Below are 27845 nucleotides of genomic sequence, written 5' to 3'. Positions count from 1 at the left end.
GTTTGAGAAGGTGACGTGGAGGATTTGGGATAATTATTGAGGAAAGTATGGATATGTGTGGAAGGTAGTATTGGGCCCGTACTACTGAATGCACAGGATCCATACTCAAATTGAGGAGAGTCACGGCGAATCTAGGAGGCATATGGATTGAAGATTATTGGGTATGTTCTGATCATTTTTATGGTTTATTTTCAGTAATGTGGTCACTCGTGGAGGTTCTGGTAGTTGTTCTAGTACCGGTGATGGTTTGGGTTCGGGCTCTGGGGCCGGACATATGGATGATCGGATGTGTGAGTTCATTTCATCAGAGATTACCCACAGTATTCTTGAGCAGACTCCGATGATATTCAGTACGATCAATGAGGGTATCATGGAGATTTGCTTCCAGTCTTCTGAAAGACAGAGTTTCTGCCCCGAGGGGTTGAAGGTCAGATTTGCTTCTTATCTTCTGAAAGAAAGAGCTCATGATTGGTGGGAGGAGGTAGATTTCGCTTTAGGAGGCGAAGCCATTGAGGCGATGACTTGGGATGAGTTTGTAACCCAGTTTAGTGCGGAGTTTGCACCAACTATTGAGGTGAAGCAGTTGGCGAGGGAGTTTCAGGACCCTCGCCAGATGATTGAGACGGTGGCGGAGAACACCGCCAAGTTTAGGGAGAGGGCTCTTTTAGTTCCATAGTATGCCGCAAATGAGTAAATGAAGAAGACAAGGTACCATGATATGTTGCGAGACGATATTAGGGAGTTTATGAGCTTTTCAGCTTGTCAGACTTTGGAGGATATGATTGTTAGAGCTCGAGAGCGGGATATTGATTTGGATCACCTCGGGAAGAGGAAGCCAGGGCAGATTTAAATTGCAGTGGGCCAAGTGAAGAGGACCAAGACTCAGGATTCACGTTTGGCAGGCCGTGAGGTTCGGGGCCGTTGTGCGAAGTGTGGGAGGACTCATGCGGGAGGCTATCGGGAGGCAGGTCGGAGATGTTTTAGTTGTGGTCAGATGGGTCATTTCAGTAGGGATTGCCCCTGTAGATCGGTTCCGATGCATTTTCACTACAACCAGGTGGGCTACAAGAAGGCCGACTGTCCTGGGTTGATAGGTGGAGCAGTAAGTGCACCTGCTCTAGTTACTTTGAGAATCACTAACGGTAGTGAGGGTAGCACGGAAGTCCCAAAAGCAAGGAGTCGAGCATTGCAGCTTCAGTAAGGGGAGGCCAGAGTTTCATCAGATGTTGTTGTATGTATATTATCTTTTGTTTTTCGATGAATACACTCACCAAAATGACAAAAAGAAGCTAAAACAAGAAACAAAATTGATTTAGATTTCTAGTTCTTTTATAGTTGTGGTATTCGGTGATGGTGGTGGAAGATGGTGATAATGGTAGTTGTATGTGGTGTTCGTGGAAAGGAAGTGGTGGATGGTGGTGATTTAAATGTATATTGAAGACGAAGATAGCTGTTGGTTCTAATCAATTAGGAGAGAGGGAGAGAGACCTAAGGGTTTCTAACCTAACGGTATCCGGTGTTGCCATCCTTTCTTGAGGTTGAGAGTTCAAGTCCCGCAATGGACATAGGTGGAATAATTTAAATGTAATTTAATATATTTGCCGTTTCAAAAAAAAAATTAGGGGAGAGAGAGAGAGAGAGAGAGAGAGAGAGAGAGAGAGAGAGAGAGAGAGATTATGGCTTTATTTATATAAATATTAAAATAAAAAAATAAAATAAAAGTAAGGCTTATATTAGTCATTTTAAAACAATTTAATCATTGTTAGCTAACGATGTTTGTCAAGGACTTTCGGTGCAATATTTGAAACTTTCAAGGACCAAGCCATGTTCTAAGTTCTTCATAGGGACTTGTAATGGTATTTTTATGACCATATGGGCCATTTGTATAATTTTGTCTAAAAATATTGTTGATTTTATATATCTAAAATTATTTTTACAAAATATAAATTTTTAGTTAAAAATAGACAAAATCACATAAAATGTCCTTATGGTTGACACAAAATATCTCTACAACTTCTTATGAACAAGAATTTTAAACATGGCCATTCTTTGAGATATTAACGCATGTACTTTGCATGTCCTTTTCTCTCACATTTGTCAATTATGGTCATTATCCCTTAATGCGTACCCCCATGTGAGAGCAAAATTATACTTTCATGTAAGGCCTTTTTATATATACCAACGTTCACTTGCAGGCATTAATACATACATTTTTTTTTTTTATTTTTAAAACCACAAGTATGCTATTCATAATATAATCCTAAAAACCATCTATATCTCATAGTGAGACTTGAACTCCTAACTTTTATTTGAGATAGTCATTCATTACCTTTAGGCGAAAGATCCTTTGATCATTGTTAAAGACATAAAATTAAATAATTTAGTTAGCTTCTACTTTCTTCCCCTTCTAATTATTCTTCTTCAAACCTCATTCGGTTAGACACCAAATCTAAATACTAATTTGCTCTTGTGGTAGCCCAACAAATATGGTTATATTTTGGACCAAATTGAATCCTGGTAGAAGATTTTGGTCTTATCGGCGCCATGGGTTTATTAGGTGGTTTTTCTATTAGCTCCAATAAGTAAGCAATCCACATGTGAAGCTTTAGCTTCCATTAGTACCATTAACTCATCGTATTGAAGCACAATCCAATCGTTACATTGTTCTTGGAGCTGCTGAATATCTTGCTGTTTTGGTGTGTCATCTTTCATTATTTCCATTTTCCAAATAGGTATTATAATTATTCATTATTTTGAAGTTATTATTATTTGTTAAATTATTTTCTTGTAGGTGGTTACATGAAATGTTGATAATGCAGAATTCCCTCTTGCAACGGTCCTTTCGAAAATATTGAAATAATTTTATTATATGGTAAACCATCCTATTATGCATCTTTATCCCATAATATTGACATCATTTGATATTTTTAAGGGTTAGTTGTGAGAAATAGAAACTTACTTTACCAAAGTTCTCGGTTATGGCGTCATACATTATGAAGTAGCAATCTACTTTTATATAAGTTGTAATTGGGAATTATGGCAAAAGTACATTTCTATTATGAGTAAAAACTTACAGTATGTTGTATAATCATGAAAAAAATCGAAAATGGTTTGATATAAATCATTATTATTTGAAAGTATGTAGCTACAATGAGGAATTTCAGAAAAAGTACATTGCTATTTCTCATCATTAAATCTTTTTTATTCAAACTTCATGTGAAGGAATATTATACTTCAAATCACATTTTTTACGCATTATCATAATTGCTACTTGTTAATATCATTCATTTATAATTTTTATTCTCCTTTAATGTCAACATTGGAGGGCATTTGTGGTATTTGACGATATATAAATATATTTCTAGCTAACAATCTCTCAATGACCGGTGTGGAATCCACGAGCTAATCAAAAAGGATACTCTACATTGGTTGTTGACATCATGAGAATTATACATGAAACTTTTGATACCTTTTTAAAAAGTAGATTGCTACTATTTTCTAGTATTATGCATTAAATGTCGAATATGGATTTAATGTATGTCGAATATGGAAACTCACTTTTATATTTGTTGGTGTTAAAATATAAATTTGATGAATGTTTTAAGATTTCTCTTTGTTGAATATGTAATTATTTTTAATTTTTTCATGAATTTATAATTTTTTTATAATGCCAAAATCTGTTGCTAATCTGTCACAAAAAATTTGTCGGTAATATGATAGTGAGTTATTCCGAGATTTCGTCGGTAATTAATCCGTTATTAAGATATTCCAGATTCTGTTGTTGATCCGTTACTGAGTCATTTTGTCGGCAATCTGCAACCACATTCCGTCAGTATTCCGTTGCAAAAAATATTTCCGTCGGTGATCCGTTAGTTTTTACCGACGGAAAAATCCGTCGCCAGAATTTAGAAATCAGTTACAAACAATAGCGACAAGAATATACCAATGGATTTTGGTCTGTTATAATTCCGTCGGTAAAGAATATTAGTGACGGATTACCGACGGTTTTGGCGGTTCGTAATGCTCATTTTTGTAGTAGTGTTATTCTTCTTCAAACCTCATACGGTTAAACTGCAAATCTCAATACTAATTTGCTCTTGTGGCAGCCCAACAAATATGGTTATATTTTGGACCAAATTGAATCCTGGTAGAAGATTTTTGGTCTTATCAGCGCCATGGTTAAACATGTGGGTTTATTAGGTGGTTTTTCCATTAGCTCCGATAAATAAGCAATCCACATGTGAAGCTTTAGTTTCCATTAGCACCATTAACTCATCGTATTTTATTTTCAACTGAGTCTTGCACATTCTACACATTTGAAACTATTGCAAAAGTAACAATGATCAAATGAAGCACAAGATTTTCTCAAGTTTATGTTCGTAATTGAGTTTTGACAGATGAAGAAAATGAAGTAGCTAGGTTGCTTGGGACGCCCGATGTGAACATACACAAAAGGATTAGATTTGCAAATATCTTCTTTAATTAGCTTTAGGCAGTAGATTAAAAGAATAGACAATTTTGGCATCACATGGCCGCACATGTTAAAGGACATCGGCCAAAATATAACGGGGTGAGAAAGAAAAGAGCCTACGTTCCAACATTACCCAACCGTGTTCAAAAACTTTCTTAAAGACTCATACTGCTATTTTCTTTCAACTAGAGAGACCTTTTATATAATATTGTCTTGAAAATATGGTAAATAGTAAATGTCCAACATTTTATACTATTCATCTATCATCAGATAATTAAATATGAAATAACTTTACCTCACAATGAAAACTTTAACACAGTAAACGCCAACTATTTTCCTTTCTGTCTATTTCTTATGTTAGAACTATGAAAAGTTAATTCAGATTTTACTAGTTAATAGATAATTTTGTTTAATTACATTCTAAATAAAATTATTATATTTCAAGTGAGGGTGTGAATTATACCTGAATAAAATATATATCTTGTGCATGCCGGTGGAAAACATGAAAGACAAAAGGATGGGAAAATAAACAGTGTCAAGTAAATCTCTAAGGTTACAGTTACTAACAGTAGCCTGGAAAAACAAAAGTGAAATTTCTTGAAAGAGCAAGTTTATGCGGTACTAGTTTTTGTCTTTGTGAAGGACCCAATCGTACAAAAGCTTACCTCTTTAGGGCAGCAACCATTTTCTCTCTGTGCCCCACCCCCTACCACCTACGCCTACCCCATACCCCCTATCCCCCTACCTCCTTAGATCTTGTTTATAAGTATTTGTATCACTCATTGGGAAATGAGGGTGAAAGTCGCTGTTTGATCCTACGGTCTTAACTCAATACAAATGCGCACAAAACTCAATCTTTCAATCCCAGAAAGATCATAACTTTACATCTTTCTTCATTATGCTTTCAAACAAAATTCATAAAAAGGAAACAATCACATACTAGTGATTGGTACCATGACGGCTTCTCTTTCAACCTTTACGTATGCCCTAATGAAGAATCAATCATCGGTTTGTGCTAAAATGAGTATACAGAACTCCACTTCTGAACATGATGATTGCAGCTCAAATTCTTGCAATTCAGTCCCTTCTTCACCTGGATCAACTCAGCCGCTACCCAAATTGCAAAACCCTGAAACCAAAACCGTCAAGAGGAGTCGCGATTCCAGCAACAAGCACCCAGTGTACCGTGGCGTTCGGATGCGAAGTTGGGGCAAATGGGTGTCTGAAATCCGTGAGCCCAGGAAGAAATCACGCATATGGCTCGGAACTTTCCCTACACCAGAAATGGCAGCTCGGGCACACGATGTAGCGGCACTTAGCATCAAAGGCAGCTCCGCCATTCTTAATTTCCCGGAACTCGTGGGATCTTTGCCACGACCTGTTTCTTGTTCTCCGAGAGATGTGCAAGCTGCTGCGGCTAAAGCAGCAGCCATGACAGAGCTTGACTTTCCACCTTCTTCTATAGAAACTGCATCGGAGGAACTCGATGAGATAATTGAGTTGCCGGTTCTGGGATCAAGTTTTGACTCGCTTGAGTTAAAGAATGATTTCGTATACAATGAGTCGGTGGTGGACGGGTGGTTGTACCCACCGCCATGGATGAACAACGGCGGCAATCAAGAAGATGGGTATGTTTCTGGTCAAGCAAACGTTATTTCTACTGCCTTTGAATCTTTATGGTGGAATTATTAGTCTCCGAGTGTGTTATCTCTTGAGCTCTCTTCTCTTTTTATATTTACTGTTTTCACTTTGGCCCTTTTCGTTTTTTCATCAAGGGTTAAATCTCTCTGTGCTTGTTTTGCGTATGTTTTGTGCATTCAGTGATACCTTTAATTTATTATGTAAATAGTAAATACCAATAAGGCAGAATAACTTTCACTCTCTGTCTGTGTGTATGTGTGCTCAAAAGTGAGTTCACAAACGTTGACTCTATATATGGTAGCAAAAATGTTGTAAATGTTGAATCATCTCAGAAAATACATCTTCAGTTGCATTACGTACAACTTCAGTATGGCATCCCTAAGACGAATTCTTGGTTGATCCTCGAAGTTCCACATCATTTCTTTGCATAATTTGATATACCGGCGAACTCGAAGCTCTAATATTAGTATTCGGAGTTGTATATAGACATCCAATGCAAATTAATCTAATAAGTTTATGTATATTTCTATATGCAATAAACAAATATATATTTTATTAATATGTGATATTTGTATATAATTAATAATGTTATTTGCCTAACCATTTATTGATAAGTTTATGCTTTCGGAAAAAAAATATCATATTTTCTTTGTACATCGCCTATTCTAAAATATAGCTTTAATGTTTTAATTGTTTTTAGATTTCGAAAAAAACACGTAAGTGGATGTTTTAAGTATTATTATAGATTTCCTAAGGAATCATAAACATCATTTGTATAACATAAAACAACGTTCTATAAAGCTCGTCGTAATTTCAAGGCTTGTATTTGTCGTCAATAACAAAATGTCACATTAAGTCATATATGTATGTAAAAATAAATAATAGTTGAAATACATATAAAAATATTAAATATATATAAAATTGTCACCTTAATTCAGACCTTACAAACGGCGTGGCTCGTTAAGGTTCGTAAAAGTTTAAGACTTAACATTGCCACCACAGTCAAGCCTTACGTTATTTAGAACCTTGTCATCAAGTGATGGTTGGAAGACAATTTTATTTCAAAGTTAGTAAGTTGAGGTAAATAGTCACCTTTTACAAGAGTTTGATTACAAAATCCTTCGTACATATATAATATTACAAAATATTATAACGGTTATAGTATTGTGGTACTAGAATGATTCAACATGATAACATGGAAACATTATGAAAATATACAACATTAATTTGAGCCGTATCGTGAGAACATGTTGACTGAGACATATAAATACATATTTTTAACAACGTTATCAAAATCACGAGTTTAATCATAGGATCTTATGATTCTACGACCCCACGATCGCATATCGATACCGAATCTACAGAACACATTTTTCGGTGGGATCGTAAACTCGTATCATGGATTGTAAAGTAGTGAGAGATACGATTGCGCTCTTGAACTACTTGTCTAATTGACTTTGACTAGTAGACATAAAATTGAATCCTAAAAACTCAATCCATACTTCACACTTCTCTGATGCTCTTTTCTTCGACTCTCTAGTCTCCGATGTCATTCCAAAAATATCGATTGAGTTCCAATGAAGTGATCAACTCTCTGATTTCACTTTTGTCCTAACCTGAGTACCCTAGTCTCCAATCTCCATTGCTCTGTAGTTTATACGAACATTGAAAGAAGCAACCTCTACTTGTTAGCACTAAAGTCTCAACAAATCCCAAGCTTTAGTGTAGATCTATAGTTATCTTTCTAATCCCACTTCCCACATAGGTAATTTCACTTTGTCACCTGGTATCTCCTCTTTTACTCTCTTCAAAAATTTTCACACGACCAAGATTCAAAATCAAGTTCATATGGTTCTTGAAATGTGTTAAAAGTGTTAATCCATCAATGATAAATGTGTTAAACGATTGCTTAATGTGTTAACTGTTAAAGTGTTAATTGTTGCTTTAAGCCCAATATAATCCATTAACTATAAAACAGTTAGAGTGTTAAATGTTACCTCAACCTCAATGTAAACCAATATGTGTTAACTGTTTTCAATTTAGGGAGGTCAGACATATTTTAGGATTTTTTTGAAAAGAATTTATTGATCTACCGTCTTGATCTGAAGTTTTGGCATACTTTTTTTTTCTGTATCATAATGAGATCTCCTAAGTTGATGTTTGTCACACCCCCAAACCGGAATGGCGGAAATGTTCGGGGGCGGAGGACGTCATGTACAGTATCATAATAATTGCATAATAGTAATCAAAGCAAACACAACCATTACATTGATAAAATATAGTATTTACATCGGTTCAATACATAGTTTGTATGACATCAAAAGTGTATAACAAAAGTATAAAAGACGCACTCTATAAGCTCCGTCTTCTCAAAACATGTGGGTGTACTTGTCTACCGGTTCCCTGCGAAATACTAGTGGTTTTGAAAGTGTATCAACATTTAAGTAGGTGAGTTCATAAGTATGTATTAGAAATGGAAAGCTTGTCTTTGTTATTTGAAAATGTTATAGTGTACTTCCAGAAAATCCAATATTTTCTTAGTGAATGAAATGTAGTCTTAGGCCTTAACACCAAAATGTATGTAGTTACTGTATTATGAAATAGTGAACTGTAGTCTTATTAATGAATAAAACTATGTCATGAATGTTTCTTGAAATTGTATGTTGTACTAGTGTACTCTGTACTAGAAACGTAGTGTACTGTAGTAGTGTTTGTATGAAAACCTTGTTGTATGAGTGCCTGGAATCCACTAGCTGTAGTGTAAAATAGTGTACTGTAGTTTCATTATTTAAAATAAAACCTTTTGTATGAATGCCTGGAATCCACCAGTTGTAGTGTAGTAATGTACTGTAGTTTTATTAATTAAAATAAAACCATTGAAGTAGTGTTAATCCCATAAACAAATATTTTAGTTGATACTATTTTGAGTTTCATATAACCATGCTTGATATGACCTAGTGGCCTCTACGACGTTCTTCAGGCATCGGAATGTTATGACATTTGTCACCCCAGGCTTGCCGGCCTAGCTGTTGCAAGCAGCTCAGGTGCGGGATTGTCAATCCCGTATAGATCTATAGACAAATTCATGCTCTCCCTCCAGGAGACTCTGGTTATAATTTATAGGACTTGAACCGGTACCATGATGGGTACCCCGAAGTAGTGCCTCACAACCCTGTATTAACTAGTTTACGTGTAGTGTAGTAGTGTTCTATTGTACTTGAAACTGTATATATTACCTTGCAGTAGTGTACTTTGTAATGCAAAATAATTATACTTAAATAATTATTTAGTAGTGTATCCTTGAATTAGTGAAATAGAGTAGTGTTCCATAAACTATACCTATTATAGTTTATATACTTGTTTTTGTATAGTGTTCTTGAGCTTGTAAAATAGCATCGTGTTTCCCAAACTATACCTATTATAGTTTAAATGTATGTTCTTGTATCATTCATTGAACTTAGCAAAATAGTGTAGCGATTTACAAACTATACCAACTATAGTTTAAATGTATGCCCTGTAATGAACTGAAGCATTTGCAATTTAATAGTGTGTATAAAGAGGTAGTAAGAGATTTATGAAAAATACCATTTTGCTCGGCACACTACAAAAGGGTTAAAGAATATATATAAATATATCTTGATAAATGCAAGGATAAATCATTTTGAAATAATTGCAAATGGTTTGAAATGTTTTGAAATCGTTTGAATGTTAACACAAGAGTCCTTGTGTTTAACTTGTATTCCCCCTAAAAGCATTGAAAATAGTCAAAACGTAGGGGTATGAACTTACCTCTAGTGTGTGTTCGAGTCTGGATAGCGGAGTTGTAGAGATAATCCTCGGGCTAGCGTACGTGGAAATAACGGTATCCTAATATTATTTAAACACGTAATCGTATTTAAATTAGCGAAATAATTAATTAAAGTGTTATACAACACTTAATTTATGTATGGAATTTCTTATAAAAATTACCGAGATTTGTTTGAAGTGTTGATAAGGGTTTTCGGTCTAGACTTCACCGAAATCCCCTTGATTTCGGTCTTAAAACCTCAACCGAGAACCATGTTCTCGGTCTTAAGGTGTTCTCGGTTAGGAACGAGTTCTCGGTCCAAGTGGGTTTTCAGTCAGCTTGAAGATTTGAAGATTGTTCTTGGTGTTCTTGGTGAAAGTTATGAAGATTTGAAGAATTTTTCTTGTAGATATGAAGGTTCTTGTATGATACTTGAGAGAAAATAGGAGTGTTTTCGATTGAAAAAAGGTGAGAAATAACTTATTTTTCAGGGAAAAATATATATATCGAGTGGGTTTTCGGCCGAAAAGGAGATTTCGGTCCGAGGGTTCTCGGTTCCAAAGGGAAAAATGTTGATTTTTAAGTGTATTTTATTCCAAATACTTATATAAATACATCATTTATATAAATTAAATCATATTTAACCCTTATCTTCTTAACCAAATCAACAAAACTCGAATTTTATTTAAAGGTTTGACTTTTATTGACTTGAAAAATAATGGGTTGTTACATTATCCCCCCGTTAGAGGGAATTTTGTCGCAGAATTGTTTCTATAGTGAATACATCATGGACTAGGGAAAAAGATGCGGGTACCTTTGTTGCATCTGATCTTCTTGCTCCATTGAGAAAAGCGCACTTGACATCCATCTGATAAACATCGAAGTCTTTGTGTGCTGTATAAGCAAGAAATATTCGAACAACCTCGAGTCTTGCGACTGGGGAAAAGGTTTCATCATAGTCAATACCTTCTTGTTGCGAATATCCCTTAACAACCAACCTTTCTTTGTTTCGAACCACATTACCTCTTTTATCAGTTTTATTTTTAAAAATCCATTTTAAGCCTATAACTGAGACATCATCAGGTTTTGGAACAAGTCTCCAAACCTTGTTTCTTTCGAATTCAGCAAATTCAAATTGCATGGAAACAATCTAATCAAGATCTTCCAAACTAATTTTTACTGATCTTGGTTCAATTTCCGAAATGAAAACATTAAACATACAAAATCCTTGATGCACATTTAGTAACTCATTTTTAGCACGAAGCTGAGCTCTTGTCAACACTCCAGCTTGAGGATCACCAAGAACTTGTTATTGTAGATGATTTCGTGTCCATCTCTCCATTGGTGGATATTCAAGATCAAAATCCAAAGGTGCATCTACGAACATTTCATCAGTTTCTGCACCTTCACCTGCATTAGACACATTATCATTCATATCATGAAAAACATCAGTTTGATCATTCGAATTAGAATGAATAAATCCAGTTTGCTCCCACTCGACAATTGGATCGACATTAGAATTCTCCCCCTCTACATCTACAGTCAAATTTCCATACTCCCCCTCGACATCAACATTCGAATTTCAATGCTCCCCTTTAACATCACAATTCGAATTCAAGTGCTCCCCCTCCACTTGATCACCTTGCAACGTCGGGTGCATGTCAACATGTATCAGAGAGTTTGTTGTAGAATGTAAATCAACATTATCCTTAGTAATTGTCGAATCATTAGAATGCTTTGATGCTTCAGGAATTTAATTATCTTGAGCATTAAGTTCTGCATCTATCGCCCTGTCAGGAACACCAAATATTAAGTCATAATCAAAATCCAAAGAATTCGAAAATTTCGACTCTTCATTCGTTTCAGTGATGATTGTATTTTGTTCAACAGACTTTTCGACATGTTTGACATAATGATCATCTAACGTTTGATTGAAATTTTCTTTAATCTTCCTTTCTCTCTTGTTAAACACCCGATATGCAACTGAGTTGATTGAATATCCCAAGAATATCCCCTCATCAGCTTTAGACTGAAATTTCGAAAGGTTTTCTTTTAGATTCATTATGAAACACCTGCAACCAAAAACATGGAAAAATTTCACATTTGGTTTTTGATTGTTAATGATTTCATATCGGGTGATATTAAAACGACGATGAATAATTGATCGGTTTTGAGTAAAACATGTTGTCGAAACCGCTTCTCCCCAGAGATACTGTGGAAGATTTACATATGTAAGCATCATTCTTGCTGCTTAGCATAAAGACTTGTTTCTCCTTTAAATAACACCATTTTTTTGTGGTGTGTATGGAGATGAAAAAATATGTGTAATCCCACGATCAGCCAAAAACGAATCAAGAACATGATTCTTGAATTCTGAGCCATTATCACTTTTGATTTTTCGGACTTTCTTCCTCAAACCGAGTTCAATGTGCTTGATGAAATCGATCATTACTTGATCATTTTCAGACTTCAGAAGAAGAAAGAAAACCCAAGTAAACTGTGAAAAATCATCGACAATAACCAATATGTACTTCTTTTTGTTGAGAGTCTCAACAGTTGAGGGTCCACAAAGGTCAATGTGAAGAAGTTCCAATGGTTCAATGATCTTCGAATCGATGACAATTGATTGACCTTGACGATGTTGATTCCCCTGTTCACATGCTTCACATAACAAATCATTATGAAATTTTAAAATAGGTAAGCCTCGAACAAGATCATTTACCACCAATTTGTTCAGATTTTTGAAATTCAATAGAGATAGCCTGCGATGCAACAACCAGCTCAAATCATATGACGCCTTTGACATATGCCACTCGATTAACTGTGAACTTCCCATTTATAACTTTCCCGATGCCTTTAACCTTGCATTTTTTATTATTTCCAAATTTTACGACTCCAACATTTTCCAAACTTTGATAATCTCGCAGATTTTCCTTTCGATCTGTCATGTCACGAGAGCAACCACTGTCGATGTACCGATGTTCATCGTATTGCTCGTCACTTAACACCTGCGATCAATTAAAGAATTTAGGTCCCCAAGGCTATTTGGGTCCTTGGTGATTAGAATGAAATGCATTATGAAATGAAGAACCTAAAACCCAATTTCGAACTTTGGATTTCAATCTATCTATTAAATCAACTTCGATAGACTTAGATATCGAAATGAAATCATTCAATGGTTTAGTTTCAACACAGAGATTCCCTTTTTCATTAGCAGTCCTTTTTCCTAAACTTTTTCTTTGGGAACTTCTGTCCATTTTCAAACAGGAGGATTGGATTCCAAAGACGAAGAACTTCCAGTCTGGGACTCATTCAACTAGCTTTTGTAAGCAGACTCGATTTCCTCTTGATAAAATTTTCCAAATTAATAAGATTTTCCTTTTCCTTCGAATCAATGATTGATGTTCATTGTGTCAGACTTCCTTTTTATGAATGAAGCTTTGACCGGCTGCTTCGAAACAGAATTGGGAAAGTGAGGTTGTTTAGGTGTAAATGGTTCTTTTATAGTGCCTTTAACATTCAATTTTTCAAAATCTCTTTTTGGAAATAATGGTTTGACATGAGTTTGAAAACGGTTTTGGAAAAATTTGTTATAACCAACTGATGTTCGATTATAAACTTGTTGTCCTTTCGAAAACCTTCTTTGACTGTTAAATTGATGAAAATTTCTTTGTTTATTTTGATGAAAACCATTCTTATGAAAATAGGTTTGTGAAAACCTTTCATTTTGACGATTAGGAACAAAATTCCTTTGTCGTTGGTTTTGAACAAAATTCTCAATGCTTAGTTTTTAAAATTTTGTTTTAGAATTTGCATTGGAACTTTGGAATGACTTTTAGAAAAATCATTTTGTTTTTGAGCAGGTTTGTTCTGAATACAAGACTTATTTTGGGTAGAAGTCTTAACTTGTTCAGCCTTTTTTTGTTCAGACGATTTTGTTAACAAAACTTTGTGTTTCTTACGAGACTCGACATTTTTTCAATAAACCTTTTTTCTTGCTTTCGACATTGAAATTCATTCTTCTTTTGAAATCTTTTGAATTTGTTCATAGAAAATTTGAGCTTTTGTGTTTTGATTTTGAGAAACTGGTTCATTTGATAGTTCAACCACATGTGTTTTTTCTTTCTTAACCTCACAATTTCGTTTTCGTTTTTGTCTTTGAAAAGTGGATGAGTTCTTATTAAGATTATTTTCAACCGTGCTTTGATTTTAGAAAAATCCTTCTTTCGAAGCTCCTTTGTTATCTTCAACAACAATTTTTTTAATCTTAGGTTTAAATACGTCTCCATTGCCCGTGGTGACAAACACCTGATTGGGAAACACTACATCATCGGTGCATTTGAAATTTGGATAAACAACTGAGTTCGATTCGAGATAATAAGGACCTTTTTTTCATCACTTTTTCGAATTTATTTGTTTCCTCATACACTTGATTAACAACAACTCTTGGAATAGTTGTTTCACTCGGAACATCTTCATCATCATTATCACTATCAGTTTGACTATCTTCGACAATCACACGATCATATTCATGAACTTTCGATGTTGAGGGTTGGTCTGTGTTAACTTTAACCAAAGAATCATCAATAATTTCTTTACCCTTGCTTATCGAAGTGACATAAATAATAGATAACTAAGAACAATCAACAACTTCGTCGGCCTCAATTTCACTGATATTGTCAAAATCATCTTCGATATCAGCAAAATTGTGTTGAGAGTCAGATGTCGAATTCTCAGTGATTTTCAAAATTTTCATTTGTTCGTTTTTGGTTAAGGTCTCATTCACAATATTAACCAAACCATTTGGATCTAAACATTCATCTATCTTAGCAATACCATATGCATATGATTCATTTGGGACTTTGTCAAACTTATAAATCTTTTTCTCACAGTCATAGGATGTCGAATCTTATTTCTCCCTTTCAAATGTCAAAAAGGGTAAAAGTTTCCTATGTTATTCCTTACTCATGTCAGATGAATAACATAGATGTTACTTCATTTCATCAAAATACTAATATCCAAACTCATCTTTTCCCTATCACAAGTAACATTATTTAACTGCAACTCTAGATTGTCTATTATACTCTTCTTCGACTCAAATTGTTTTTGAGTTTCTAGTAGTAAAGATTTTTATTTCTCAGCATCATTACTAACAAAAATAAGCAAGTCATTAACATATGTAATAGTTTCATCAAAATCAGATCTAACAGAATCATATGAACTAGAATAAATATTAAAGGATTCGAGAAGAGAACGTACCTTCGAAGTCATTGAAGACTTGTGTGCTGCAGTAGAAACGAAGCATCTTCCGGTCACCTTCTCCTCATCCTCACTTCCCTCTTGAGACTTTGCATACATGGCTCAATGTGTTGGGTTTCGCATTTCCTCATCATCTTATCTAGATGACGATATTTGGTAAGTTCCATCCTCATCAACACTTCATTTAGCAACTAGAGACATCCCCTTCTTCCTAGCTCTCACTTCTTCTAGCCTTTAAACATAATAGGCTTCGTCCTTCAATCTTTCCTTCTTCTCTTCTCTCTTCCTCAACATACAATCGATTGTCATATGGTTTGCACCATTGCAGTAATAACAATTGAAACCACAATCACCCTTTAATTTCTTTTCCGGCTTCACAACCTCAGACTTGTTTTCTTTCTTCTCCACCTTCGTTTCCTCTCTTACATTCTTCCTAGATGAGTTTCCCTTGAAATCACTTCCTTTAAACTTCGGATTGAATGGCTTTTTGACATTATTGTTCGAATAATACGCCACAGCTTCGTCATCTGAGTTCATGATAAAACCTTCATTATCAGAACCATCAACACCAGCAGATTCAATTTCAGCTTCTTTTCCAGAGACTTTCAAAACCAGTGCCAGAGGACCGCCCAACCTCAGTTTTCCTTCTTCAGCAATCTTGTTAATCTCACTCTCATGATCTTTCTAAACACAATAAAGATCACCAAGTGAATAGTTGTCAAATATTTGTTGTGTCTTGATTATCAAACTAATGTTCCTCCATTCCTTTCGAAGTCCCATCAAGAAAGTAAGATTGTATTCCATAGTCGAACGAATAACTCCATAACGGTTGCACTTCAAGATTAACTCATTCAGACGATCATAGTACATTTCAATGGTCTCTATCTCCTTCAGTTTGAATTCACCTAATTCAAGCAGACATTGCTTAACATAACTTTTTCTAGTCTTTTCACTTCCTTGATACTTGTCTTTCAAAGTATCCCATATCTCCTTTTCTGTTTTACAACCACGAAGATAGTTGTAAACCACTAGCGAAAGAGCACCACGAAGTTCTCTCAAGTATCTCTTTTCATTTGTCTTTTGTTTATCTGTTTGTTAACCAACACCTGGATCTGAATCAGCAGTTCTGACTTGTTCTAGAAAATTTGCAGGACGATTTCCACCAGTAATGCATTTCCATAGATCTTCATCAATTCCATTGAGATAGTCTTCCATCCTATCTGCCCATTGCTTGTAATATTCAGGAATCAGCATCAAAATTTTGGTTGAAGAACCAAGAAAATGCGAGAAAGAAGTCATTGTGTTCATATTGAAGTTTGCCATTGTTGTACGGACACAAATGACGAAAAGCTTCAGAATAAGGAATCTAAGGAATGAATCTTTCAGAAATTAAACACTAAACACTCGATTTGTCGAACGAACAGCAGAATCGAATCAAAACAAATGATTAGAAAAGATTTTCTGAATCAAAAGTGCGGAATATTTTTGAATAAAAAACAGCGACTCAAAAACTTTTGAACAAACGAGAAAATCAAAAATTAATTGAGAGAATCCTGCTCTGATACCAAATGTAGTTTGTATGAATTGAGTATACGAAATGAATTCAGAGTACGAGTTGAATCTAGAACACAGGTTGTAAATATAATCTGTTTGGCTCAAATGATACTTCTAAAAGATACAAGAGTTTTGTAGAGTAAGGAACACGAAGTGCCAAAAGTTACTCTATCTCTAGTACCTATCCCTATTTATAGGAATGACAGAAGTAAGAAAAATATACATAAGGGCTAAAACCTGAACGCTTTAACATCTAAGAGTGCCATTATGAAATACATACAACGAAACATCATTACAGACTTCGACACTAATACAAGACATAAGACCCTTCGACACCTCACAACAAATTTGGACCTCTACAGGATGCCCTAGTATGCCCATCGTACTCCCCGTACGCGCAACGTACACGGCTAACACATAAAATCACCCTAACTTCGAATAGTCATAACTTCTTCGTTCCAACTCCGTTTTTGACGTTCTTTATATCAACGAAAGGGTGTTGAAGAGCTCTACAATATTTTATAAATATCTTGGACTAAAAACTTCTCGAATAAAAATCCATATATCATGCAAGAACCCGACCTATGACTTTTCCCTTTCTACCGTTCGACCTAAAACAAAATTCAAGGGTAAAATCTCTTAACTAACATTACGTCCTTCCACAAGGACTAAACTTTGCCTCCTTAAGGCCCAAAGCATTACACAATCGACTTCTGGCCCACAACCCAAAAATGGTAGGAAACAAGATGTTACATTATGGATTCGTGAATGAGGCGTACTAGCGAGTTGATTGACTTGTCTGATACATATATTATATTAATCTTTTAATTATATATAGTATAAGGTGTATTTTTAAACTTTTCTAAAATACTAGGTTTAAATTTAAATTTTCGAAATCAATATAAAAAGTTAATTTAATTTTAAAACAAACCAATTTTGATTTAATAATTTTCTTTTAATTAAACAATTAATTAAATTAATTAAATAATTATTTACAGTTAACCAATTAATAAAATAAATCAAATTTAATCCTAATCCTAAGCCTTCTAATTTTCGAAAATAAGCTAGGGTTTATCAGGTTTTAATTGTTCAAATTTTAAGGCTTTTAAAATAACAAATAATGAAACAAGGTAAACCCTAAAAGGGACTCCTGAATTTTTGAAAATTGGCTAAGGAGGCTTGGGTTTCTAAAAGCCTTGCAAAAAATCGAAAATATGAGGGTGGAGGCTAGGGTTTCAAGAATCCTAGAGAGTTTCGAAAATTGCATCCTTAGGATTTAGTTTCAATAAATCATAATTTCGATCTATTTAACTTTGTGCAAGATCAATGAGAACAATGGCTTTGATACCATTGATAGGTTTTATAGGTTACAAAAATCTTATTTTGGCGGAAAAACTTAAACTCTAAGTTCACATGTAACATAAAGGATCTATGTTCTCACTATGGTTTGCAACAAACAATTGAATATCAAGAACCCTAAATATCCCTTGCTATTTTTGAAATTAAGAAAAGGATACTAGAAAATACATACCTTAAGTTTATTATAGAAAATAAACTAGTATTCCTTCTCGATTGGTCTTTGGAAAGCAAGCACCAGAAATCTCATGCCTCTAATGGCTCACATTGAAACCCTAGCAATTAGAAGTTAAAGAGGAGAAAGGAGAAGAAGGAAGAATTTTGATGTAAGACTCTTAGAATAATCAATTTCAAAATTCTAAACCCGTAAGGGTTTATATAGGTGTTAGGAAGGTTGTACATGTTCCTTTTTGATAACTCTTACCCCATTGCTTCCTCCCTAAGGCATTCTAAGCTTCCTTAGAGCCCAAAAGCACCTCTAGAAACCTCCTCTAGAATCTTCCCCCTCTTGGGATGTTCTATAATAGGTCAACGCTCAACTTTTGAACATTGTCACCTTTAGTCCTTCAACTTTTAATTAATTTAATTAATCCAAAAAGTAATTCTAATTAATTTTTGATTAATTATTAATTAAAAAATAATATTTCTAATTAATATATTATTCTCGTAATAAATTAATAAATCATTTATTTTGATTTCTAATTAATTTATTAATCATATAATAAATTAATAAATTAGTCACTCTCTCCAAAACACATTCCTTCCAATTTCTAGGCGTAAGGGCAACCCAAAAGGACTTTGCTAATAATTCAAGATTATACTAATTTAGTTATTCGTTTAGACACCTAATCCAACAATTGGGTCACTCGGTTGGCCACATCTTATGAGTTTGATACTAGCTGGATGGTTCATAATCATGTCAGAGACATGAGCACTACCGCTCTAGGGAAGATGCGACTTTTGGTTTGAGGAGTGGGGTGACAGTGGAGGATTTCCGATGACGATATTATGGAGTCGATCCGACAGGTGCAACCGGACGATAACCCTTAGCCTGCAGTTGAGAGGAATTAAAGACCTAGGCACGTCGAGCCTGATCAGTTGGAGGCGACTCTACACGATGTGATGTGGCATATAGATGCTGCACATGAAGAGCGTTGATGGATCATGGCTTCACTTATTGGGGGTGATGCAACATCTGGGGATGGACCATCCATCATATCCTTACGCGGGTCCTGCTGTTCCACCACCTGCTCAGCCAAGAGGTACCGGTGATGATGGTGCTGGTACTTCTGGCGCACAACCTGCGGATGATAGAAACACCGAGTGGTGATGGTATTTACACATATTAACCAAATCATAGAGGGCAAACGGTAACTACCTATTAATATATTATTCTCATAATAAATTAATAAATCATTTATTTTTATTTCTAATTATTTTATTAATCATATATGTTAGAACAAAGTTCTAGTAGGATCGATAGATTCTAAGCAGAAAAACAATTAAAGTCGTAATGATGAACACATGAATGGTTTAACTGATGTCGAATGATTAAACTTTAACACCTCAGAAGATCTCGATTAAGAACTTCGACTGTAGAGGTGTTTTAGAGTTACAAAGCAATAATAATTTAATCACGTTAGTTTCTAAGGCATACATGCATGCACTATTTATAGCTAAACCCTATAATAATCACAGATGGACAGGCCCAATGCGGATATACAATACTAAGCCCTTGATGCAACATAACATACCCAACAATCTCCCCCTTTGCGTCAATGGAGCCGAAAGCTCAGTTCGGTTGAGCTATAGAAGACTTCTTGACAGTCTTGAACACCTTCGGTATGATGGCCAAAAGAGTATGACGAAACGTGATATACCACCGAAGCATGTCCGTGAAGTTCTTCTTGTCTGCCTCAGAGTTCTGCTTGCACCGATGGATGATACTAATTATGTGCTCTAAGCAGTCCGTTGAGAACAGATGTTTGTCAACAAGAGCGAAAAGAAATCTATTGGCTTCGCCTCTTGTGAACATCACCATGAGATGTGTAGAATCAATTTGGCCCATCTTTATTTTATTCACATCTCCAGGTTTTGCGGTTGGCTTTACAGAGGGTTTCTTATTCATAACTTTAGCTATCTCCTGATCCATTGCAGCTACTTCATGGATATAGGAGGCCAACATCCTCTTTAGATGATCCAGGATCAGCTCATATTCTTTCGGATTGATGAGCAGTATGTTAAACAACAAGATCCAATTATGAGGATTCAAGTTTGGAAGATCTGCCAGGGATATAACCGAAACCGAGTTTGCTGAACCTCGGGTTATTTTGAAACTAACATTGATAAACTTCCCGGCAGGTGAAGGTTTCACCACCTTGACAGTAATAATCTTTTGTGCACTCCATGTCAGGTACTGAGGCTGACCGAACTTCAGATAAAAATCGATAAGTTCGCGATCAACTTTAGGATGAGGGAAGGGAACTTGAACAGTCGAATCAAAGTAATGAAATGTAAATGCCTTTCGTGTTATAGGCATATCGAACTGTGAGTCCCTTGAATTTTCACAATCAAAAGAAGCGACCGGTTCCAGCCAGTACACGCTTGGAAACTCTATTGCCTCTTTGATGAGCGTTTCTCTTGTCCAGAGAGGAAACAAGGCCTTTTTACAGTTTATAGCATCTTGCTCTTCCTTGTTCTTTCGCTCCCTTTCTTCAGCTTCCTTCGCAACCCGAAAGGTTTCATCCAATTCCTTATCCCTTTTCTTTCGTTTCCGGGCCTCGGCAATTGTCTCTTCTTCTTCATCACTATCATCATCCAATCCCTTTTTCTTATCTTGATTACCAGAACCCGAAGCTTCATTACCCTTCGGTTCGGTTTTGACTGTGACCTTCGGTTGAGTAGTGTGAGCACATTCTCCCCCTTGTTTTGGAGGGACGAATCTCTCCGAAACACCCTTCATTTCATGTAAGAGAGCAAGGACAGGAAGAAGTTTGGAAGTCAAATGATTCCTGATGGTCAGAGTAAGTATTGGATCATGAGCACTAAGAAGATTGGTAAGCATATTCTTAACATCCCCAGCACAGCTCCAAAAAATAGCTCGCTCTGTTTTTAACAATGAAATCTCCTTTTCAGCTTGAGCTAATTGCACTTTCTGAACTTCAATAGTAGAGGCTTGACGTGCAAGATCTTCCTTTAATGCACTCTCCTTTGCTAAATCAGCTTGGAGTGTTTGAAGATGAGAAGTCACTGAGTTAAGTAGAGAAGTGTTCTCAGCTTGAATGGAAGAACGAACATACTCAAATTTAGCTTGCTCCTCTTTTAGTGACTTGGATAAGGAATCAACTGAAGCGTTCACTTTGGCTGCATTTGAATCAGCATGTCCTTTGAGTGATTCAAGAAAAATCTAAGAGCTGTGAACAAGTTCTGCAACTTCAGCAGTGGCCTTCTTGCAAGAAGAAGTGGAATCCTCAACGGCCTTCGTCGATTTGTCAATGGCCCCAGTATATTGCTCAAAAGCGGTGTCCAGAAAAGCTTTGAGCACAACATCGTTGTATGACTTGTTAGAGGCAAGCAATTGATCAAGCTTTTCATCAATACTCTGCAACTGTTGTCGTGGGACAGGAGCCTCTTCATCTTCATCTGTTGGAAGCCGATAAGGACTGTAATAAGTCGAGTCAAACTCAACATTATCACCACCAAGAGTATCACCAGAATCGGTTGAAGGTGAGGGTGAAAGAGGTTTGGAAGTAACAGGAGGTTCGGTTTTAGTATTCGCCCCCGTATCAGATACGTTGACGTTAACTGTCGGTTCGGTTGTAGTGGTGGTAGTTGCTTGGGAAATGATAGGAGGTGGTAAAGGAGTTGTAGAAATTGGTGTGGTACTAACTGGTGGTGGTGGTGGTACAAAAGTTGTTGTTTGAGATGTGGGAGGTGGTGGAATAGAAGTGGTGGTGTGAGATGTAGGAGGTGGTGGAATTAGAGCAACTGAAACTGGAACAGTGGTTTTCGGTGGAGATGGAGGAGGTGTTGGAACCTTGTCATTAAGAGGTTCGGTGGGAGTTGGAGAACGAGGAGGTGTGTTACCTCTTGGTGATTCATGATGCTGAATTTTCTCTTCCTTATCCTCCTCATCATTGGCTGAGCTTGAAGGAGAAGGACTTTTGTATTTCTTTGCCATCTTCTTAATCTTCTTTGGAGCCGAAGAATCACCTTTATCAGCCTTTCGCTTTTTAGACTTGGCAGCTTTAGACGAAGGACCTTCGGTTGTCACTTTCTTGGTAGTTGCCCTTTTGCCTCGGTTGGCTGGCTTCTCCATAGCATCCAAAGCAACTTGCTGTTCAGGAGTCAGTACTCTCGGTCCTTTGGGAGGAAGCTTTCGGTAACCAGCCATCACCTTACTTTCGGCTGACACACACCTGTACATCGTCTCAGGTATGGAACCATTGTAGGAGAACTTTGTGGCATAAGAGAAGATGATCTTCTTCGTATGAAAGGTAGCCACAGACGAGACCAGGGCATCCTTCATTACTGGAATCTGCAAAGAATCAATAGCCCTTCGCGTGATGATGGTCCAGAAGCGACCACAAGAAATTTCAGAGTGTCTCGTTGAAGTGTTGAGACTTTGCACCACTTGTGACCAAATAATCGACCCATAGTCGAGATTAATCCCATTGTAGAGACCATAGAGAATGGTCAGAAAACCCTTACTGGTACCATCTGACCCAGCAACCCTCTCTGCTAAACTTTTGTTGAGAAGAGTAAGCAATCCATTCCACTGTGGCGGCAAACATGATTTCTTAACCTTCGTCACGGTGGTAAGAACATCAGTGTATCCCATCTCGTAGAGCATTGTAAACAGTTGAGTTGTGGTTATGAAATCGGGAGAGATAACAGAGGCATCGACGACAAGCTTTAACAGGGAACATAATCGCCCTTTTGAAATTGATGCCTTGTGCGAGATTTGAAAGTAGATCATCTCCTTGTTCATGTCATAGGTTGCAGTAGAATAGACTTCGGATAGAAGAGACATTGGGACAGATTCCACCTGTATGAGTGCGATAACTAGTGGAGAGTATTTGAGGCATTCAACAACTTGGAGCATGTACGAATCATACAGAAATGGGTTTAGTTGAATGATGATGTTCTGATTGGGTTTGATCACGAGCAATGAGGACGAAGCAGTTTGATCTTGAACAAATGAGGAATCCACCATTGTTGAGGTAAGGAAGAAGATGAACAGTTGCAGATCGCCTTGTGTATTGAGAGAATTTGAAGAAGGTAAGAAGGTACAATATGTGTAAGAAACCCTTTATATACCGTTGCCAGGAGAGAGAAAGAATCTTCGTGATGATGATACGATCACTGAAACGTCGCCTGAAAAAGTGCGATGTGACAGCTTGGTTTCCCCAGATAGACATCATCAAGCATGGGTTTAGGAACCGTTCAAATTGTTATCCACATATCGTCTTTTCAAATTCACCTTCGCTTCAGATATGATAACAACCATTTTCGCGCCTAAAAGAAACTTCACACAGGCCATAGGAAACAACAACCAGAATGTTGGAAAATCACAAAGTATTTTCGTACAAGAGTGTGCCAAAAATTAAGAAATAAAGCGAAATGTGTATAAGATGTGAGTGATGTCTGTTAATAGACATAAAGCAGATGATTCTGGGCAAAAATCTCTTCCTTCAAAGTCAAGAGAGACTTGAAGTGCTTGCGTGGTTTCCTTAAACAATACGATCAAGTGCTTGTAAAGAAACACCGAAAGGCTTCTTTTAAATAATAGGCTAAGGGTGGCTTATCTTCAACCGAACATCGATTCTTAACATAAGACTGAACGTTGGATGAAGTACTTGTGAGACCGATGTGGTCTGTTGAACAAGTAGGTTGGATATAATTTTATGTGACTAAAGATGTTATATAAATCTCAAAAACAAAACCAAACTGGATCTTTTTGGGAAGAAATGCCTTGGTGTTAGACAATTTCATAAAAGACCACTCAAAAATAAAATGAGATTGTGTTAGGTAACAAGTAAGATCTTTAATATAAAGATTCACCGTCAATTCATTGTTGGTGTTGGATTGTGGGTTTCACTCAGCACGTGATTTACGTATCTAAGATCATAAACACAGATTTTATGCAACCATCAACCTCAGTGGTAAAAGCTGAGAGTCTCAAGGGTTACAGTGGTGAACCGAAAGTTGATGTAGAATGTAAGGAGGGTGGTTAAGGAACCGAAAGTACCTCTGCTATATAAACGTGACAAAGCAGAAAACTCATAACTCATTTGAGAAGAGTAAGGTAGCTCTTGACTTGAGTGGATTTTAACAGCCTGATTGGGAAGAAACGATAGGTATAGATCGAATCATTAAGGCCTAGCTCTTAGTCTTAGAGGCTTCGGTCGACATGCAGCATCATGCTTCTAGGGACACTTAACTAGTTCATATGAAAAGAATCATACCTGCCTTAGCTCCAAATTATGTTGCACTGAAATACTTGGGACCTAATTAAAAAGAACAAGCAAACAAACGAACCAAACAAACAAAACAAAAAAAACTTTTAGAAAAATATTTTTGGAGTTTTGAAATTTTCTGAAAAATAATAAAAACAGAAAAATAAAAGAAAAAATATTTTTGGATTTTTGAAGTTTTCTGAAAAATAATAAAAACAGAAAAATAAACCAAAAGAAATTAGCACAAAACACTCTTAAAAAAAATTAATAATAAAAAATGAAAGAGAAAATAGAGTAAGAAATAGATTAAAAAAAAAATAAACAAAATTTACAGCCGAAACCAAACCTTAAAAGAATGAAGCGAAATAAGCTGAGCGTTCGGTTCATTTCAGTTCCTTAAAATTCCGGAGCCGAAATAGACTGAGCGTTTGGTTCATTTCAGTTCCCGAAAATTATGGAGCCGAAATAGACCGAGCGTTCGGTTCATTTCGGTTCCTGAAAAATCCGGAACCGAAATAGACCGAGCGTTCGCTCTATTTCGCTTGTCTAATTTTTAGAGAGAGATTTGAGGGTTCGGTACCAACTCTGCTTCCATCATTCCCAAACCTTGTAAAATTTTATTGAAGCTTGCTTCTGGTAAGGCTTTAGTGAATATGTCAGCCAGTTGATCAGAGGACCGAACGAAATGTACTTCCACGTTCCCATCTTCTACATGGTCCTTGATGAAATGGTATCTCAGTGAAATATGCTTTGTCTTTGAGTGTTGCACTGGATTGTGGCATATTCTTATCGCACTTTCTGAGTCACAATAGAGAGGTATTTTCTTCATGCTTAGTCCGTAGTCCCGCAGTTGGCTTTGTATCCATATCACTTGAGAGGTCCAGGATGCTGCAGCTATATACTCAACTTCGGCTGTTGAAAGAGACATACAGGTTTGCTTCTTGGACTGCCAGCTAACAAGTTTACCGTCAAGGAATTGGCATCCACCAGTTGTGCTCTTTCGGTCCAGACCACATCCTCCAAGATCGGCGTCAGAAAAGGCTTGAACAAAAAATCCAGATCTAGCCAGGTACCAAAGACCGAGAGAGGAGGTTCGCTTGAGATAACGAAAAATATTTTTCACTGCCACCATGTGAGGTTCTCTTGGATTAGCTTGAAACCTGGCACAATAACAAACAGAAAACATAATGTCTGGTCTCCTAGCCGTTAGATACATAAGAGACCCTATCATTTGACGATAAAGTGTTACGTCAACAGCAGGTTTTTCCAAAGACGATGTTAACTTTGTGCCAAACGCCATAGGAACCTTCACTTTTGAATCTCCCGTCATACCGAACTTTCCCAGTAAGTTCTTCGTGTATGCCTCCTGGTTGATAAAAATACCTTCTGGTCCCTGTCTTATATTCAAACCAAGGAAAAAATTAATCGGACCCATTGCGCTCATTTCAAATTTAGTCTCCATCAACTTTTTGAATTCAACCGTTAAGCTAGGATTCGTGGAGCCGAAGATGATGTCATCGACATAAATCTGAACTATCATTAGATGTTCGCCTTCTTTCTTTCGGAAGAAGGTTGGGTCAACCGAACCTTGCTTGAATTTTGACATTTTAAGAAAGCGAGTTAAGGTTTCATACCAGGCCCTTGGTGCTTGCTTCAGACCATATACAACTTTATCTAACACATAGCAGTGATCAGGGTATTTCTCATTCACGAACCCAGGTGGTTGCTCAACATACACCGTTTCTTCTAGTTCTCCATTCAAGAAAGCACATTTCACATCCATTTGGAAAACTTCGAAGTTTTTATGAGCAGCATATGCCAGAAAGATTCTAACTGATTCCAACCTTGCTACAGGAGCGAAGGTCTCCTCATAATCTATCTCTTCTTCTTGGCAATATCCCTTTACCACTAACCGAGCCTTATTGCGTATAATGTTCCCCTCTTTGTCCAACTTATTCCTAAAGACCCATTTTAAGCCGACCACTAAAGCATCCTTTGGAGTGGGAATCAACCTCCAAACTCGATTACGTTCAAACTCATGGAGTTCATCTTGCATGGCTTGTACCCAATCAGCGTGATCAAGTGCCGCATTAACCGTCTTCGATTCGACTTTGGATACAAACGAATTAAACATACAGAATTCAACATTAGAGAATAATGCAGTTTGTTTCGCTTTCAATTGAGAACGTGTTAGAACCCGCTCAGATGATTCACCGATTATTTGTGCTTTGGGATGATCCTTAGTCCATTTCATTAGTGGAGGGTAATTTGGGTCATAGGCTGGATCCAACTCTGCATTTACTTCTTCTTCAAGTTCTGATTGATCACATTCGTCATTTGTATTCTCTTTCTCCCCCTCAAATGGCGAAGCGTATCCCTTGTCAGGTTCAGAATTTTCTTCCTCTGTTGTATTTGGATTCTCCCCCTCGATTGGACTATTATTGGGTGGGATCGGAGTTGGATGCTCCCCCTCGTCTGGACTTTTATGGGTTGGGGATGGAGTTGGATTCTCCCCCTCGAAAGGCATATCGGTTGTCTTTGGTGCAGATGAACCCTCCCCCTTGAACGTTGAGCTGTTGTTTGGAGGGTCAGTTGAGGGTTGACCTTCAATCGGTTTAGGAGGTTCATTTTCCATTTCTTTTGCAGCTTCATCAATGATCTTTTTCAGATTGTCGATTTTGTTGTCTGCTGCTTTCGCCTCTGAGTGTGCAGCCTTTTTTGGTTCATCAAATAGCCTTATGTACTCTTCAAACAGGTTGGCAATTGGAACCGAGACTTGTCCTGACTCAGGAAATATTTCCCCCAAGGCACTTTCGCTTCTTTGAACTTTCTTCATGTAGTTGTCATCAAAGGTTACATAGTATGTATCTTCAATACGTTTGGAACGTTTATTCAAAACTATGTATGCCTTTGAAGTGAGTGAATAGCCAAGAAAGATTCCCTCATCGGCTTTGACGTCAAACTTGTTTCGGTTCTCTTTGGAATTGAAAATGAAGCACCTTGAACCGAACACGTGGAAAAATTTAACGTTGGGCTTTCGATTGTTCAGAATTTCATACGGAGTGATGGAGAATCGTTTGTTAAGTAACGATCGGTTCTGAGTATAGCACGCGGTTGCAACTGCATCAGCCCAGAAGTATAGCGGAAGAGAAGCGAAGCTTAGCATGGTTCGGGCTGCCTCACATAAAGAACGGTTTCGTCTTTCAACAATCCCATTCTGTTGTGGTGTATAGGGGGCCGAGAAGTTGTGAGATATCCCCTTTTCAGCCAGAAAGTCCTCAAAATCTTTATTCTTGAATTCAAGCCCATTGTCGCTTCT

The 27845-nt window shown here is 36.7% G+C and overlaps 1 pseudogene; it reads left to right on the top strand.

Annotated features, from left to right (window-relative positions):
* Positions 1–5242: 5242 nt before the first annotated feature.
* Positions 5243–6467, top strand: LOC145119702 (dehydration-responsive element-binding protein 3 pseudogene; annotated as a pseudogene).
* The last annotated feature ends 21378 nt before the right edge of the window (positions 6468–27845 follow it).

The sequence above is a fragment of the Lactuca virosa genome, chromosome 6 (assembly GCF_052849685.1).
Source record: "Lactuca virosa cultivar CGN04683 chromosome 6, Lactuca_virosa_CGN04683_v6, whole genome shotgun sequence".
Taxonomy (NCBI): Eukaryota; Viridiplantae; Streptophyta; class Magnoliopsida; order Asterales; family Asteraceae; genus Lactuca; species Lactuca virosa.
The sequence above is the reverse complement of the archived record's forward strand: the minus strand, read 5'-3'. Positions and strand labels throughout refer to the sequence as shown.